The sequence below is a fragment of the Osmerus eperlanus genome, chromosome 11 (assembly GCF_963692335.1).
Source record: "Osmerus eperlanus chromosome 11, fOsmEpe2.1, whole genome shotgun sequence".
Classification (NCBI taxonomy): Eukaryota; Metazoa; Chordata; class Actinopteri; order Osmeriformes; family Osmeridae; genus Osmerus; species Osmerus eperlanus.
Window position 1 is genome coordinate 9,057,078 of NC_085028.1, and position 16,089 is coordinate 9,073,166.

Consider the following 16,089-nt stretch of genomic DNA (forward strand, 5'->3'; position numbering starts at 1 on the left):
CCCTTTGAAACGTAATTTCCTTCACGTCGCCATCCTCCACTCCCTGTCCTTTAGACACAGACACTCCAGGGCCTTGCTGCCAAATTCAGCACCAGCACCCCATTGTGATATTTATACACACTCATGCAGACACACACACACACACACACACACACACTGGAAACACACAGGTGATAAACATGACATTCATGACACATCCTCAGTTGGATACAGTGAGAAGTGTGAACTTACTAGCCGGGATCAGGCCACTGGAACTGAATGGTGCACTCTTGTGCCTTATTGCATGTCTAACTAGTGTCACAAACTCAGACACATTCACTTTTTCACACACAGACGGCTCATAAAACTGCACCTGGTCACCACACACGTGTGATGGATCTAACCCCACAGTTTACAGACTGTACACAGAGCGTGCCCTATTCCCATGCACACCCTTCCCCCTTCCCACTTTCGTGAGATAATGTGATACTGTATCTCTACCCCCCCCCCCCCCCACACACACACACACACACACACGCATGCATGCATGCACACACAATCTACTATAAAACCGAGGCCTGACATCAGACACCCAAACCACAAGCTAGTCTCGCCATTATTTGTAAATACCTTCATGAATATGAATCCAGAGGTTAAGTCACCGTGGATTGTAAGTTAATGCAGCATTGGCATCGTCCCAGCTATGTCCTTCCTCTTTCAACAGTTGGTTTATCACACACAACGTTTACTGTTATTTTGGTGTAATGACCTAGATCACTCATTTAGATAAATACCCTGTCACTGTTTGTGCTGTTCAATGTTTATACAAGTCCAGTAGCAAGTATGTAGAGTTTTATTGAAACGAGAATGCATCACTTGGAACTCTGATCATGTTTTATTGAAATTACTGTTTAATATCTGTTGTCACTGTGTGAGCTATCTACAGTATATCATAGTATATGTTTGTGTATTTTTATAAGTACTGTATATAATCTAGTGGTATGATTCTAGCTTTGTGTGCGAGAGGTCCCCAGGCTCAATCTGGTGGTTGTTAGTTAACTTTAGTGGCTATTCCATTCTATTGTTGTTTGTACCTGACTGGTGTTCAGGTAGTCATGATGGCTGCATGTATCAACAACAATTCATAGACGCTCCGTATATATGTAGGCTAATCTGTTTTGAGAAAGAAGTTCATTCGATTTTTCTAAACATAAGTGGCCTGTGGTTTTATTAGTGAGATGTTCAACTGTTGAATTGACAGTGGGACTCTACATCAATGAATCTTCGATTTGTTTGATCTCTGTGTGGACGAGAGTGTTAGTCTGAAGGGAGTTTGCGTTCAAGTAGGGTCTGGGCCATTTGGGAAACGTGTGATTGAGAGCAGAGGATGGAGGAGAGGGGTGAACACCAACATCTGTGTCTCATTGAAGGTTCAAAGAGAACGCGTGGTTCTTTCTTCCTGGGACCCCAAACCATGAACCTGTCTCCTTCTCTTCCTTCTCCCTTTCCTTCTTCTCCCTCTCCTTCCTCGATTCCTTTCATTTTCTTTCCTCACAAACACCAATGCCTGTGGTGTTTTGACCTTTACTTTTATCCGGTAGCAAAACCCTTGACCACAAATGGTGTGTGTGGCTCCTGGATTCGGTATTTATTTATTTTTTTTCTTCTTTTTTTTTTTCTTGGTAGGGTACCCACCTTCATCACTGGTGATCTGAGAAACTCATCTCCTCTCTCGCTCTCTCTCTCTCTCTTACTCACACTCTGACTCACACACACACACACACACACTGGGCTCCTGGTTCTGCACAATGAGACTGGCAGAACAGGATGCTCATTTAGGTTCTGTACTCACTGGTGTCCTTGGTTGCTCCATTGTTCTTATGCTGTGTGAGGTATACTGTAGCTAATTACACATGCCATCATCACAACAGAAGTGTGTCTGCATTTGTGTGTGGCACAAAAGTTAGAGGATGCCCATTATGTTTTTCTTTTCTTTTTTTTTAAAGACCTACCCTACCATTTACCTACTATAATTAACTAATGACTTCCTTATTTTTACTGTAGGTAAACCTCTTCCCATCTCTTTATAGACTTCTGGTCATTTTAGGGGAGCAAGAAAAACATCCGTTAGCGTTGAAGACTACCAGACATTGCCATGGGCAATTCTTACGTGACATACTAAACATGGTGTTCATTCCATCCAGTATTTTAGTATACGGATCAATCTCTGTCCTCCAAATGTCACTTCAGCATGAGTCCAAATTGCCTTCCAATGAACTTTGGCGCCTATGTTAAATTCCTGTATTGATGCAAGGAATGTCTGCCGCTCACTATAAACTACATCCAACATTGCTATAGCTTTTCATTTGTTGGAGGGTATACTGTCTGGAGAAAAAGAGTATTCGTCCGTGCCTAGGATCACATCATAACTCGGTTACTGTCCTAATGCCCATTTGATTCACAAGCAATTTGCAATCATATTGCTGAGAGCATTGATTCATCATGTATGGATTTTGTTCTGCATCACTTCAGGGATTGGCCTGGAAGATAACACAATAACTGCAGTATTTGTTAAAGAAATGTGTGGATGCTCTAAGCAAGTAGTGAAGGATGATCAGTGAGAGAGCTTTTCAAACACCCCCGACTTGTAAGTCCCTTAAATCCTACACAGTGAAGAAACTTATTCCAAGGAGACTTTATGCAAAGCATACCCTTCCCTTCACAAATTCAAGTTAACAGATTAAGAAAATAATAGCAAAACTTGAATCCCTCTCTTGAATTTTCTCTTTCTATGTCACACACAAACACACACTCTTTGCAAAGAAGCAGTGGAGTGGAGATGAACAGTTGGATAAGTAGACTGGTTTACGTCACAAAACTCCAAGTTTACCTCAGGGGCAGCCCTGCTGTTGATGCTCAAGGTTTCGTGTGTCTGCCTGTGCGAGTGTTGGAAAATAGGTTGTCTGTCTGTTGGATCAGTTGACCTGAACTTGTCTACATCCTGAGAAGCCAGAGGAGAAGACTCAGGGTCAGTCCCAACAGCACAATTAGTTCAGGTCTCATCTGTCTGTCACGCTTTTGACTTGGCTTTTAAGTAATACTCAAACTGCTTATGATGCTTACAATACTATCCGTGCCAGCTCCTGTAACAAGTCACTGTTAATTTGGTAAATTAACAAATGCATGCTCACTTGGTAACACTTAGTACAACTCCTTTTAGATTAATACCCAGCTTCAGACTTGTAAATTGATTTTTATGATGGATTTTTAAGAAACTGGAATTTAAGTAAATGGAATGCCCCCATGCTTATTCTTTCACTACAAAATGGGAATGAGGGTTTTTCCTTGAGGTAAAACCAGTAAAGGTAATGCCCTAAGCATCTTACTGCAGTGCTGGCCCTCCTCTCCTCCCTTCTCTCGCTCCCTACCCTATTTAGGAATGCAGACTCCGCTCCACCTGTTCTATTACTGCCACAGTAACAGCAGACTGGCACCTGCCCTCTTGTGCAGCACGTCTACACACCATATTTATGTAACCTTGGAATGCAACCAGTTTAGAGAGTACCCTGGAGGTAGACGGTGGCCCAAACCACAGACATTGGATCTGATTACAAATCCCATTGGAGGATGGAAAATTGGACCTAATGTCAGACTGTGCAGGCCCAATATTTGTCACATCGACCTTAAGAGTACTGTATTGGAGTATGACACTGATTTAGGACTTCCCTTAAGACGTAGTTTTGATGACATGTTTATTGGAAATGGCAGATGGCAGACAGTTTAAAACAAACCCATTTTATTATAGCATTGTTCTCTCTTGGAATGGTTCCAGAATAACTGGGCCTGGAGAGAACGAATGGCTGACATTGCATAACACGACATGCACACAAACACTAAGGGTGTTTAACCACACGCACACAACTATGCAAAGCAAGCTCCCTACCAACTAATCTCCAAGATTCCTGTGTGGTACCAGGAAGCTGAAACATCCTCTTCATTTATAATAACATGCGGGAGATTTATGTTTTATAGCGGTTTGGAAGTTTCACTGGTTCAAAAACATCCTTTGTGAGTCTGGCTATAGTTATTGTTGATGTTATGCTACATGATGGCCAAGTTTTAGTGATTTACAGTGGCTTCTGTTAGCATTGGAACCAGCTTCCGTGAATGTTCCCAAAAGAGGTTTCAGGGTTTTGTTGTTGTGAAGTTGTTCAGCTTTTGCAGGACAATAGCTCACGTCTTCCACTCTGAATGGACAGTCTGATCAGGGAGAACAGTATCTCTGTCTCCCAGTGCTGCCCAGTTTTCCCTGGGCTTCATGCCAGGAGGGGTGCCCCTCTCAAGTATTACCATGAGAGGAGATTGAAGGATTCTTGTACTCTGTCACGCTCCCAATATACCATTTTGTTGAGAAAAACATTGTGATTCTGCAGAGTTTAAAATGGAGAGATGGAAGAACGCGGGGTGTCCATCCCCACGGACACATCACTAAAACTACATGTGTGATTTTATATATCACAATATTGATTTTGGTGTAGTAAACTTCCATCACACCTATGCGTTTCAGCAACAGCATTACAGCTAAGCAAGTATGATGGTAAAGAAGCATATGGAGCACATTGGGAGTCAGATGCAATTGGTCTGTTTTTCAGCCTGCTGGAGCCAGGGCTGGGTGCAGTGGGCAGTGGGCCCTTGCTTGCTTGCTTGCTTGGGAGTCTTGCACTAGCTAGCGTCTGGGCTATTAATAGAGTTAGCCTGAGAATCCAGACGGAGGTCAGCAATCAGATTCCTGCTCCAATTCCAGAAGGGAGTAAGAAGGAAAAGTCCCTCTTATGATGAATTGACATTTTTGTTTGTTTTTTCCTCTACTGTAGCTTTGTGGCAGAAATACAAAAGGAATTCAAACGGTTTAAACTGAAATCCCACAGAAGAGGTAGCTAGCTACCAGTCAGTAGCCCAACTCCATAACTGTACTTACAATTCTCCAACTCTTTTTGTACTTTCAGTTTTAAATCTAGTGGAAAAGACTTCAGCCTACTACCCCATGTGATTATCAAAAGACTAAAATGAAGTAATACTTTCACACGAGTGGAGCTTTAAAAGTGTGTGGGGGGTGTGTCTCACTGATGCCTGTAGAGAGGCCTTAAAACATAGAAAGATTTCCAAGTGATTGAGATGTCCCTTGTGAGTGCATTTATTAGCAAATGGAGTAACCTTAGTGGGCTTGGAACTCACAAAATATGCTTAGATGTTTTAAGTAGTCCCTATGCTTAAGACTTTCTTAGGTTTTTCCGTCGCACGTTAAGAATGTAAATTCCAAGTCCAGCCGAATCCTCACAACCTAGTGTCATCTGACCTCTTGCTACAGAAGGACCCATATGTTGTAAGGTCACATGAACAGGAGACCCAGGCTGGAATATTCTTCTCAATGCTTTTGCTCCCAAACTATCCCCAATTATTCTTTGTCCAGTAACCATGTTTTGTGTTTCATCACAGTGTATGCCCTGTGGCAGTTTCCACTGTCTGGTGGCAAGGAATTCTGACAGAGATCTGGACTTGAAAATCATAAATGTTGACCAACTTAATCCCTTTAAACTGTCCAAAAAAAGCTTGTTAAAATCCATTTCATTTTAATAACGGAAAGAAAAACAGACCAGACACCATCAGATCTTAAGGCACTCATTTTCACTGGCCTTTGCTCATGGGCCATGAATTTAAAGCTAAAGGTAATATGGTATTTCATTTATTTCTCCCCTAAAATAGTTGTGGTTCAGTTGATATGCTTCCCTGATGGCTGAGACTGGAATATTGCTTCATGTCTCTGGCCCCAAACAGTGTTGCACTAATAAGGCAAACTCTGCTTTGTCAGCAGTCTCCTGTACTTACAATAACTTGGAGTTCTCCTATGCAGACAGAGAGACAAGCACACAACTAGGCAGTTTGTATATGAGAACTTGGCCCCTGATTTTGAAATTGGTTTAGACGGGTACTTTTATGAATGCATACACAGGCGCGTGAGCGCACATATACAACCATTCTTTCTGCCATGGAGCAAGGCTGATCCAGACCTCTCCTTATCAAACCATGTTTTATCTGTCTCTGAGGGCTGTGTCGTCCCTTCTGTCACAGATGGCCTGCCCTGAACCCCTAAAAAACAGATTAGGGCAAGTCACAAACTGTCTGTCTGTTAACAGTTCACTGTAGCCCAGACTCCCAGTTTACTCTCCACAATCCCCCCTCCAAGCCCGATAATGTGTAGGCTCACGGGTGATCATCTGTTTGCATCAGATGGGAGGGAGCTTCCATTTTGACCTTCCAAATCTGTGTCCTTTTGGTGGTTGATTCACAGAGGGTTGGTAATTATACTGTACAACATGTTGCAGTTTTGGCTTCACATTTATAAACGAACATGGAACATTAAAAGGGCATGTTACTCAGTCTGGTGTAAATATTTGTTAGTTTGTTGCTTGGGATAAAATTATACCCCTGCATAAACTGTAATCCTTTGTGTTGACACACGTTAGGCCTACATTGTTTAGCAAATCTGCCATTTGGATCACAAGGGATTTAAGTACAGTCAACATCTGTCTGTCTGCCATTTAAACTCCATACTGTATGGTTAGTATGAATACAATATTACTCTGACATATGCAATGGAAGCGTATTAATACATTGTCAGATGTACAACCTCCACTTTCTTTTGGCTTCATATGGGAATGCTGTATACATCATGGCTGATTCTGAGCTGTGCAGGGTCGCTCAATACGCCCACTCCCTCCATCTCTTTGTCTCTCTGCTATGATTACTACTCTCTTCTCATCCCCAGGCTGATGGTGCCTGTAATCTTGTGTGCTCTTTCTCACCCATGGAGGGTTGGTTGAGAAGCTGAACCAAACAACTGCCTACAAGCACAGTTATAATACACTTTTTGTCTCCTAATGTCCTTCTCCAAGTGTCTTTGTCACTTTTCTTTTCTTCCTTTTTCTCCCAGTCTCACTTTCTCCTTTATCTACATTCTCTCTCGCCCCTCTCTTCTGTCACACTGTACACCACTGTTGCACTGTGACAGCTAATCCCTGTAGGCACGAAGGGCCAGCGCCTGATTTTGTGTGACACTCGAGTGCATCTTTCATTGAGCTCTCTCTCTGCCTCTCTCTCTCTGTCTCTCTCTCTCTGCCTCTCTCTCACTGCCTCTCTCTCTCTGTCTCTGCCTCTCTGTCTCTCTCTCTGTCTCTCTGCCTCTCTCTCTCTCTCTCTGCCTCTCTCTCTGCCTCTCTCTCTCTCTGTCTCTCTGCCTCTCTCTCTGTCTCTCTGCCTCTCTCTGTCTCTCTCTGTCTCTCTGCCTCTCTCTCTCTCTCTCTCTGTCTCTCTCTCTCTCTCTGCCTCTCTCTCTCTCTCTGCCCTCTCTTTCTTTCTCAAAGGAGAGAATAAAGCAGAAGATGCCAGAGATTTGAACTGAGACTGAGATGCCGCAAAGGAGACTGAGTTCTCTACAGTGAAACACAACATGGTACCCCAGTGGATGTTCCTTCTCCCTAAATCATATCCACAGCAGTTTGTGTGTTTTTAGGGTGTAGACATTTTCCTGATAATATTTGCCGACTGTTACTCCCGGACATCCCCAGCCTCTCATACTTATGGATACTGCATTTGTTCTCTCATATTCTTCAAAACGCATACACACGCTTTGGTGCCACACTGACCCAAATTTGCAGCACGGTCATTCTGGAATCTTTTCCACTCTGTCGAATTGTCAGTTTCCATGAAAGCTTCCATGGCAGACACTGCCACTGTCCACTTGGCAGCAGAGTGGCCTCTAGAAAAAAGGTCTCGATATTAACTGTGTTTTGTCTCACTAATTTAGATGTTAAAAGTTGTGGAGTGAACTTCTTTGCTCCAATGCTGATTTGACTCTATGGAAAAGAAGCTTTATTCCAAGAATCAAGGATCACTGTTTTTCTAAACAGAGTTTCATTGAATGAGCTGAATGCCTGAGTCCATTCTTGTCCTACTTTATATCTCACATTGTTGCACAATGTATCAGAGGGTTCGTTTGTGTTCTGTTGATAGAAATGGAACAAAATGTTTTTTCCCAAATAACCTTAAACATCATTTGCAATGGTCATCCTATATCAAATGTGTGGAATCAGATGCTATATCTGAAAAGAGGAAACATCTTGATTGAATTTACCACAGTGATGCTCAGGCACCACACAGAGCATTAATCACTCATTGTTCTTATGGATTAACCATGAGGACTTCATGTGGATTGTCTTGTGTCATATTGTGGTAGCCCCTCAGTTTTTTAATTGTGTATGTTCACTTCACATGGTGTGTAAAGGTCACATTGTTCTGTATATGAACTGCTGGATATCAGGACTGGATCCTCACCCACCCCTCCCTTCATGCTGATGCCCTTCAACACTTCTCATTATCGCGCTGGTACTGCATGTGTGGGGGCTATAAATGAGATATTAGTGAGTGTTATTAAAGAATCATGTGGCACCCTTTCGGGTGTGCATTAGGTAACTTTATTAACTCTGTGCTCATTGCCACAAAACTGTCTCACTCATGCAATCTCTTTCCATGAGCCATTCACTGATTTAATTCAGTGTTACAGTTTAAATACAACCACTACAGAATACATCAATAAAATGTGTAATACAACAAAGTACCGAACTGCTACAACCTCCAATACAATAACAGTCTCATTTGCTGAATGGGATGCAACATTTGCTGAATGGGAAGCCAGGGTTGTCGTGCTGACCCGAGGCTGCAGCTCTGCTCAGAGTGTCAGTAACGGACCAAGGCGATGCCCAGGCTGAGTAAATACCATCATGCCCCACTGAATGTACCCAAACACAGTCTCTCTAGGGTACCAGTTAGCTAAACAAACTAAAGGTGACAGCTCTTCGCCCAGATTCAAGGCCACAGTAGCCCACGTTGAGGTCAATGCATCAGAGGGGTCCAGTGACACAAGTCTGGCCCAGTCAGTGTGTTCCATCAGTTGGTCAAACTGCCCTTTAAAGATTAGGTTAATCTTACGAGGCACAATAAAAATGTAATCGATTAATATTTTTTCTTTAGAAGAATGGTTTCTTAGTTTAACATTTTCTAACTTTCTACTATGGCAGTTACTAATATCATTGCACTGCTGTAAAATAGCTTGACCAAAGGCACCAGTTCTTGACACTATAGATTCTACAGGATAAAGACTGAACCATTTGATCTTAAACTTTATACTCAAAGGGTTGTGTGTGTGCGTGTGTGTGTGTGTGTGTGTCAATTCTGCTGTGTGTCCACTTTATTCTCAGCTCCTGCTGGTATTTCCTGAAGTCTATTGTACTGGGGTAAGCTTGATCCCATTAACCAGAGCTCTCTCTCTCTCTGCCCTTCCTCTCTCCTCCTCTCTGTGCCTCGCTCAATTTTTGTAATCTTCTGTATCTCCTTCTGTAGCACGGTGCATGTAGTTGTAAAAAGGCTGTAGATATCAGATCATTCATCGGTACATTCCTGGAGCGTCTGGCTCATCGTCCCTGTTAGTGACTTAGAAGAGTGTGTGTTGTCTGCAGTGCAGCATGGTAAGTGCATGTAGCGTGTCGTTTGTGTTGCGATGGACAGAGGGAAGGATTTGGACGGTGCGTTGCTGTGCTGGAGGAGAGTCTAGCTGTAAAGGACAGTTTAACCCGCCTCCTTTGCTCATTAGAGGGCACAACACAACGCTGTGACATTTCAGCCAGACGATATCTCTGTGGTTTCCTCCCTGCCCCTGTCTGTCTGGGTTTCTGTCTCTCTGTCTTTCTGTCTGTCTCCATCTTTGTGGATGTTCTGTGTATCAGTAGGAATAAACAATAAACGTTTTATAATGTGGCATCGACAGTGTATAATTTAGTATAGACTTTATGGTTAAGGTCAGAGGCTAAGGTCAACATGACAGACTAAACATTTTGTTGGTCGTTTAGTTATATGGGCCTTTGCTGTAACAGACACGGGAAGCGTTTAGAGTGTGTGTTAAACTGTACCTCCTTAGAAGGGTAGCTGGTTGCTGGTCTACAAACTATGGTTGGTACATACTGTGGGAGGTTGTGTGTTTGAAGTCTGTTCGAGGTCAGCTTAAAAAAAAAAATAGGGGCATAGATGAGAATCAGATGCTGTCGAAAGTTCAGATGTCGTCAATGTATAACACCATGCATGTGTTATGGGGCACGTGTTGGTTTGCTGCTTCCATATGGCCTTTTCTGGTGTGTGTACTGTGTGGACCAAGATTAGAGGAGTGGCTGAGATCAGAGTGTTTACAGCAGGAAACTGAGATGATGGGGAAGACGGGCCAAGAGATTAGGAGGAAGTGGACAATTCACTCCAGTAGACATAAGAGGCTAGGTCAGCAATGCCCTTCCGCAGAGGAGTGCCCACAGTGGGCATTCATTGCCTGCTGGTACAGATGTGGGATTAGTCCATAGATCCATGCAGTATAATTACCTGGACGGTTCGGAAGTGAGGCACTTACTGTAATTAATGCGTATTTCTCTGGTTACAAGCTGCACATGGGTGGTGTGCAGCTCAGCATCTCCCATAGTTATGTATTCAACCTATATTGGATCCGGCAGCAGGTTTATAATTAGGCTGCTGTAAATATGTAAACGCATGGCAATCCTGAGAATGTGCACGCAAAAACGAAAGTCTCACATTCATCAGACAACGCATCGACAGCCAGGGCCACATGTTTTTAATTATGCTCTAGTCACAGGTGAAGCCCAGATGTACATATATCGCCCCCTGACAAAGGCTTGGATGCCAAATAACTAAAATTTCGCATCGCCCTGCTGATGCTGTTGTCAAATATAAAGGCAATAGAAGTGGAGGGCTGGTTCTATTGTGGTGCCTAGACTGTCAATCACAGGAGCCCAAAGCCAAGTTGAATAGTGCAGCATGTCACTCGGTTGCCTCATTAGGAACATGACCTTCGTCCACCAGGGAGGTGACCACTGGAACTGGCAGGCCGCTAGGGAGATGACCCCAGACACTCCAGGAGAAGCAACAGGAAGCAAGGGGTCAGATATCAGACAGAATGAAAAACTGCTTTTAAACAAGAGTAAACTTAGAAGGTGGACACTAGGTGGTACTTTGACTTATACGAAGCCTGCTTATTTAAACTTTGCATCGTTAATGTAATTGATTTTTCCTGGATTTCAGCTTGGTGTTCCCCTCTGATTTAAACCTCTATGCAGTACTCTATAAGATGGGCTCCCACTTCATAAGGGTTTATTTAACTCTACAACTGCCTGCAACGGGCAACCTTGGCTGTTTCCATCATTGTCTACTGTTGAGACCTGTTCGTTCTCGTATGAATTAAGGACCCCTTTACATGATCTAGGCTGTACATGGGAATATGGATTGCCTATATCATTTATATATTCGTTATGCTATTTACTCCAGATCCAACTAGCGTAGACAAGGAGTTGGATAAGACAAATATTGTCAAGGGGCAATAGGGGTCCTTAATCGTAAACTAGTGGATGATGGAGAGACTGTGATCCTTAGCTGAATCTATAGCTAAACTGGAGGACACAGCCAGGATCCGAGAGTGACAATTGACCTTGTTCTTTGTTGTTCTGTACCAGGTCCTGTGCCATGCAAAAACGCAACCAGGCGTTAAAGTCCCATTCATTAGTAAGTACTTAAGTGGTAATACGAGTGTATTTACCTTGCAAATGGTGCTATGGTACATTTGTTATGTTTTTGCTTTTTTTTTATAGTTCAATGTAATAAAATTATAGACTAGCCATTGTAATACCATGGAAAGAAAATTCATTTGGAAAAACAAAAGTATTTGGAAAAATGTTTCCCTAATGGCTCAGCTTGTCCGGTGCAGTGTGTTGTGTTCCTCTGCTGCCCTGCCTGGGCCCTCAGCCGTCTGATCTGGGTTCATCTCTCAGCTCTCTCTAATGACATCATGAGATGATAGATGAGCGGATACAGTGTAAGGATGGAACACCCATGACATGCGAGGACAACACCGTATCCAGAATGGGAAAAATAAGGATGGATTTCCTTTGTAGACTCATACAATTTTAGGCTTATGTGTGTGTGTGTGCTTGTGAGCATGCTTGTGTGCACGTGCTGCTGAGCTAGTAGGCTGTTTTCATGAGTGGGCAGTTTTTAGCACACCTTAGCAGCAATGGAATTGTTTTTAATGGCGGTAGTGCTTGCCTGCAGAGGTACTTTGCTGCAGACACAGATACTGATCGTGAAAAGCATTTTTAGAGTGCTGGCTGCACAGTTTGGCTGGCCCAGTGGCCCATTATGCCGTATTTAGGGGGAGTTGTGAGTTATTGTGTGTCAATAATGTGTTGCTGAGGAAAACGTTGGCTTTTGACATGAAGCAGCTTGCCAGATCTGAAGATCTGTGACCGTATAAGTATACAATTTCCCTCCAAAATGACGACTTCTCAAGATCTATAAAGCTTTCTGCATAACATGTATCTTGGTGGCTTTTTGTGTATTCAGAACATCATCCACAGTTTCTAACATTGGTAGTTTAAGAAAGTAGGCTACTTCATGTCTGGGTCTAATCACCTAATTTTTTTCAGTTTAATTACTGTAGATGAGAACTGCTTCTGACCAAGACGGGAAGTCCAGTCCAAACGCTGTACAACGGCAACACTGTTCCTGTGATCATTCACTCCTAATTGACTCTGTCCTCTCGTTTTACGTTTTGAAAAGGCCTCAGGGAGCATGAAATCACACAAGGTGGTTTCATGTTCACATAATGAGAGAGATGGACAGGCAGATTGGAGTTCTGTGTAACAGAGGGAAAACCTCAGCAGACTGACCTGTCTCTCACAGGGGCAGACGCAGTTCACTACCCAACAGATGTTCAGCTTGTTTTGTCTGGTGTGCTTTTTCATTTCTCAGGTGTCATCTGCAAAATTGTTCTCCCTTCCCAACTGGTTTGGCCCAGCAGACCCAAGACTTTTTCTTGCAGGTTCAAACATAGGTGCCTTTTTTGGAGGGGATCAGAAAGCAATTACCTAACTCAATTTTACAGCAATCTGTGGGTCACTGAAATCCAATAGATGGGATAATCGCTTTGAGTAATTGCACGGGGCGAATGGTAAAACCAGTAGTCTGAAAAGCTGGTCTGTCAAAGTTTTAAGTATAATTGAGGGGCAATTATTTAAGATAAAAAGGAAGCACAGACCTTTTGTTCTGACGTCTGTAATTAAGTTGAAGAATGTTTTACCTGACTTATGAAGACATAGTGGCATTTGACTGGAGCGTGAGTGTGGATTTGCTTGAACAGGATCATGCTTTTTGATAAAGGGTTTAAACCTGCATAGCTGTGCGGACCTACAGAGTAGCAGCCCAGCATCCATATGGCTCTGCTAATGGGGCAGTAATGATTGCTCTGATGTTATTTTCTTAACCCGTCACCATGGAAAAAGGATGGGAAACAGAAATTGTGCAGCAACACCAAACAATTAAATTATTGAATAGCATAGTCAGACTTGCCATATGGTTTTCTATGGTTGTGTATGTGCAAATTCTTTGTTCATTTCTTTGTTCATTTCTTTGTAGCTCCCACAGGAGACATCAGCTAATGTTAAGTGGCTAAAATAAGTCCCAGACAGCCTTTAGCATAGCTGGAAATCACAGCTCTTGTGCATAGAGGTATAATTTGGCTCGGTGTTTGGTCACCAGCACAGTGGGCTGAGTTCCGGCAGGAGAGAGCCCAAGCTGGGTAGTGACATGTTACGGAGGTTGGAGGAGCCATGGATGACAGGGTCTGTACCGTCCTTCTCTGCCCAGTAACGGGGATACCTGCCAAGGCTGCTACACAGCAGAGGTCTGGTTGGGTAGTAGACCACCTTGACTGTGGTGGAGTTTCTGGATTTTGGTGGTTTATTGATCAGCCATTTCTGTGTAGATGACACACAGAACTACTGTATTTATACCCTCAGCAAACACAAATGACAAATACAATTAACGTTTCGTATGAACCATGTGTAGTTCACCAGTGTTAAATCCATCTCACCCATTTAGTTTTTCCACTGGAATGTGAGTGTTGGAGCTTGGAGTTAAGATAAGGAATATTCCCCTCCACCTCTCCACATCTTCAATGGCCTCTTCCTTTCTTGAAGCCCACTGGCCACGGAAACACCTCCTCACCAGAACCTCACAAGGCGATTGTTTCACCACGCCGCCACTTCGAGGGGGGAAAAAACAAAGCAGAGAGGGAATTCTTCACTTCGTTCCAACAGAAGCGCTTAGCTGGGTCAGATAAAGGGCCTTAAGTGAATGGAGGAGGAAGTGTAGGAAGTGTAGGCTCGCCACTAAGCGCTTTTGTGAGCCTCTTTGTTATTCTTTCACACAGAGGTAGCCGGTAGGTTACTGCTGTCGTGGAAGTTTGAGAGAATCAATCGTTTAAGCTGAAGTCGGGTGAAGTACAGAGTTAATGTTTATTTGACGTAGATTTGAACATAACGTTATCAACATAACATCATCGACACACAAACATAAGACAATAACACAAAGACAATTCTATACAGCTCCATCTAGCATTCTAGAATGGAACCGGGAGAATCCAGCCCACCAGCACTACCCAGCTGATGGCCCTGAACCCCCCAGAACATTCTTCAACAGACCATTTTATAGATACGACAGTTCTCAAAAGTCATTGGTCCATCCTACAGACATGCAGCTATACCAAATCTCTTCTGTCATTGGTTAAATCCTTAGAACAATACAGTTGAATCCACATTGTCTTCAGACCAACTGTCTCTTCCCCCCAGGTGACAAGAACTCTCTCAGGTCACCCAGACTTCCCGTCTCTTAGACTTCACGTCTCCTAGTTAGGTGTCATAAAACTGCAAATGGCATCTCTACCAAATGGAGTTGAATCAACATTCATTGTATCAAGCTTCTTAACCAACTGTAAACTTCTCCTAAAACACATTCATTGTACATAGGCCCAAAATTTATTTCACACTGCTTATAAGGGGGTTGAGTGAGAAGCAACTATGACGCTAGGGAAAGTGTTCAGTGCATTGAAGGATGCGAGTTGAAAACAACACAAGTGTACGTTGAAGGGTGTATTCTGTAAGTGAATTGTTAGCAATTCATGAATTTGGTCTCTCAAAGCATTTGGAATTCCTCTCAGGTTCCGCTTTAGCCTGACACGCACATCACATGACTGACCCATGCTTGAGGGATCAGTTGCCCTTGTGTACTACGGTGCTTCATGTGTTTTTGTGAGCTTGCAGTGCAAGACCTCTACTGCATGTGCATTGCAATTGTTTGCCAAGGAATGTGATCATGTGTAGCTAAAGTTTGTCCAGTTATGTTTTATCTCAGTGTGTTGTACTCTATAGCAGGGCAATGGTTTTACATTTAGTCATTTAGCAGACGCTCTTATCCAGAGCGACTTACAGTAAGTACAGGGACATTCCCCCGAGGCAAGTCGGGTGAAGTGCCTTGCCCAAGGACACAACGTCATTTGCCTGGCGGAGAATAGAACCGGCAACCTTCTGATTACTAGCCCGATTCCCTAACCGCTCAGCCACCGACTCCCTTTTGATTCAGAATTTTGTTGAACAAGATTACTTGTTTTTTTTGGAGAGCACACAAGTGTGTGAGTAAAGATGAGTACACTGACACTGGCGGAAAAGCTGTTTGTTGTCAAGGGCACCAGATGGCGCCACCCTCTCTCCCCAGATAGCTCTTGGTCCCCATGGGGCACGGTGTTGATGATGATAATGCGTGTGTCATCATGGAAAATGTCTCAATGCACTGTGCAGTCCCTAAGGCTGCCAGGGACACTCGCTAGGACCTCACCAAACTGGCCCCTCGTTGCCTCATAGCTGATCTTTATTTGGATTCCAGTTAGAAGACCAGATTCCTGAGAGCCTGCAACTGACAGGAGCCGTTTTGGGGCTTTGGGAATTCCAGCATTGGCTCAGATCTCTATGTTAAGTTTATTAGGGAGACCATTACGACACCTCTGGCCCTGTGCCAGATTGTTGTACAATGTAAAGAAGGATACGGCAGTATCCTTTTAATTATGTTCGTGAATATCCTCCGCAGAGCTGTAAAGACCGCATTTGTCTTGTC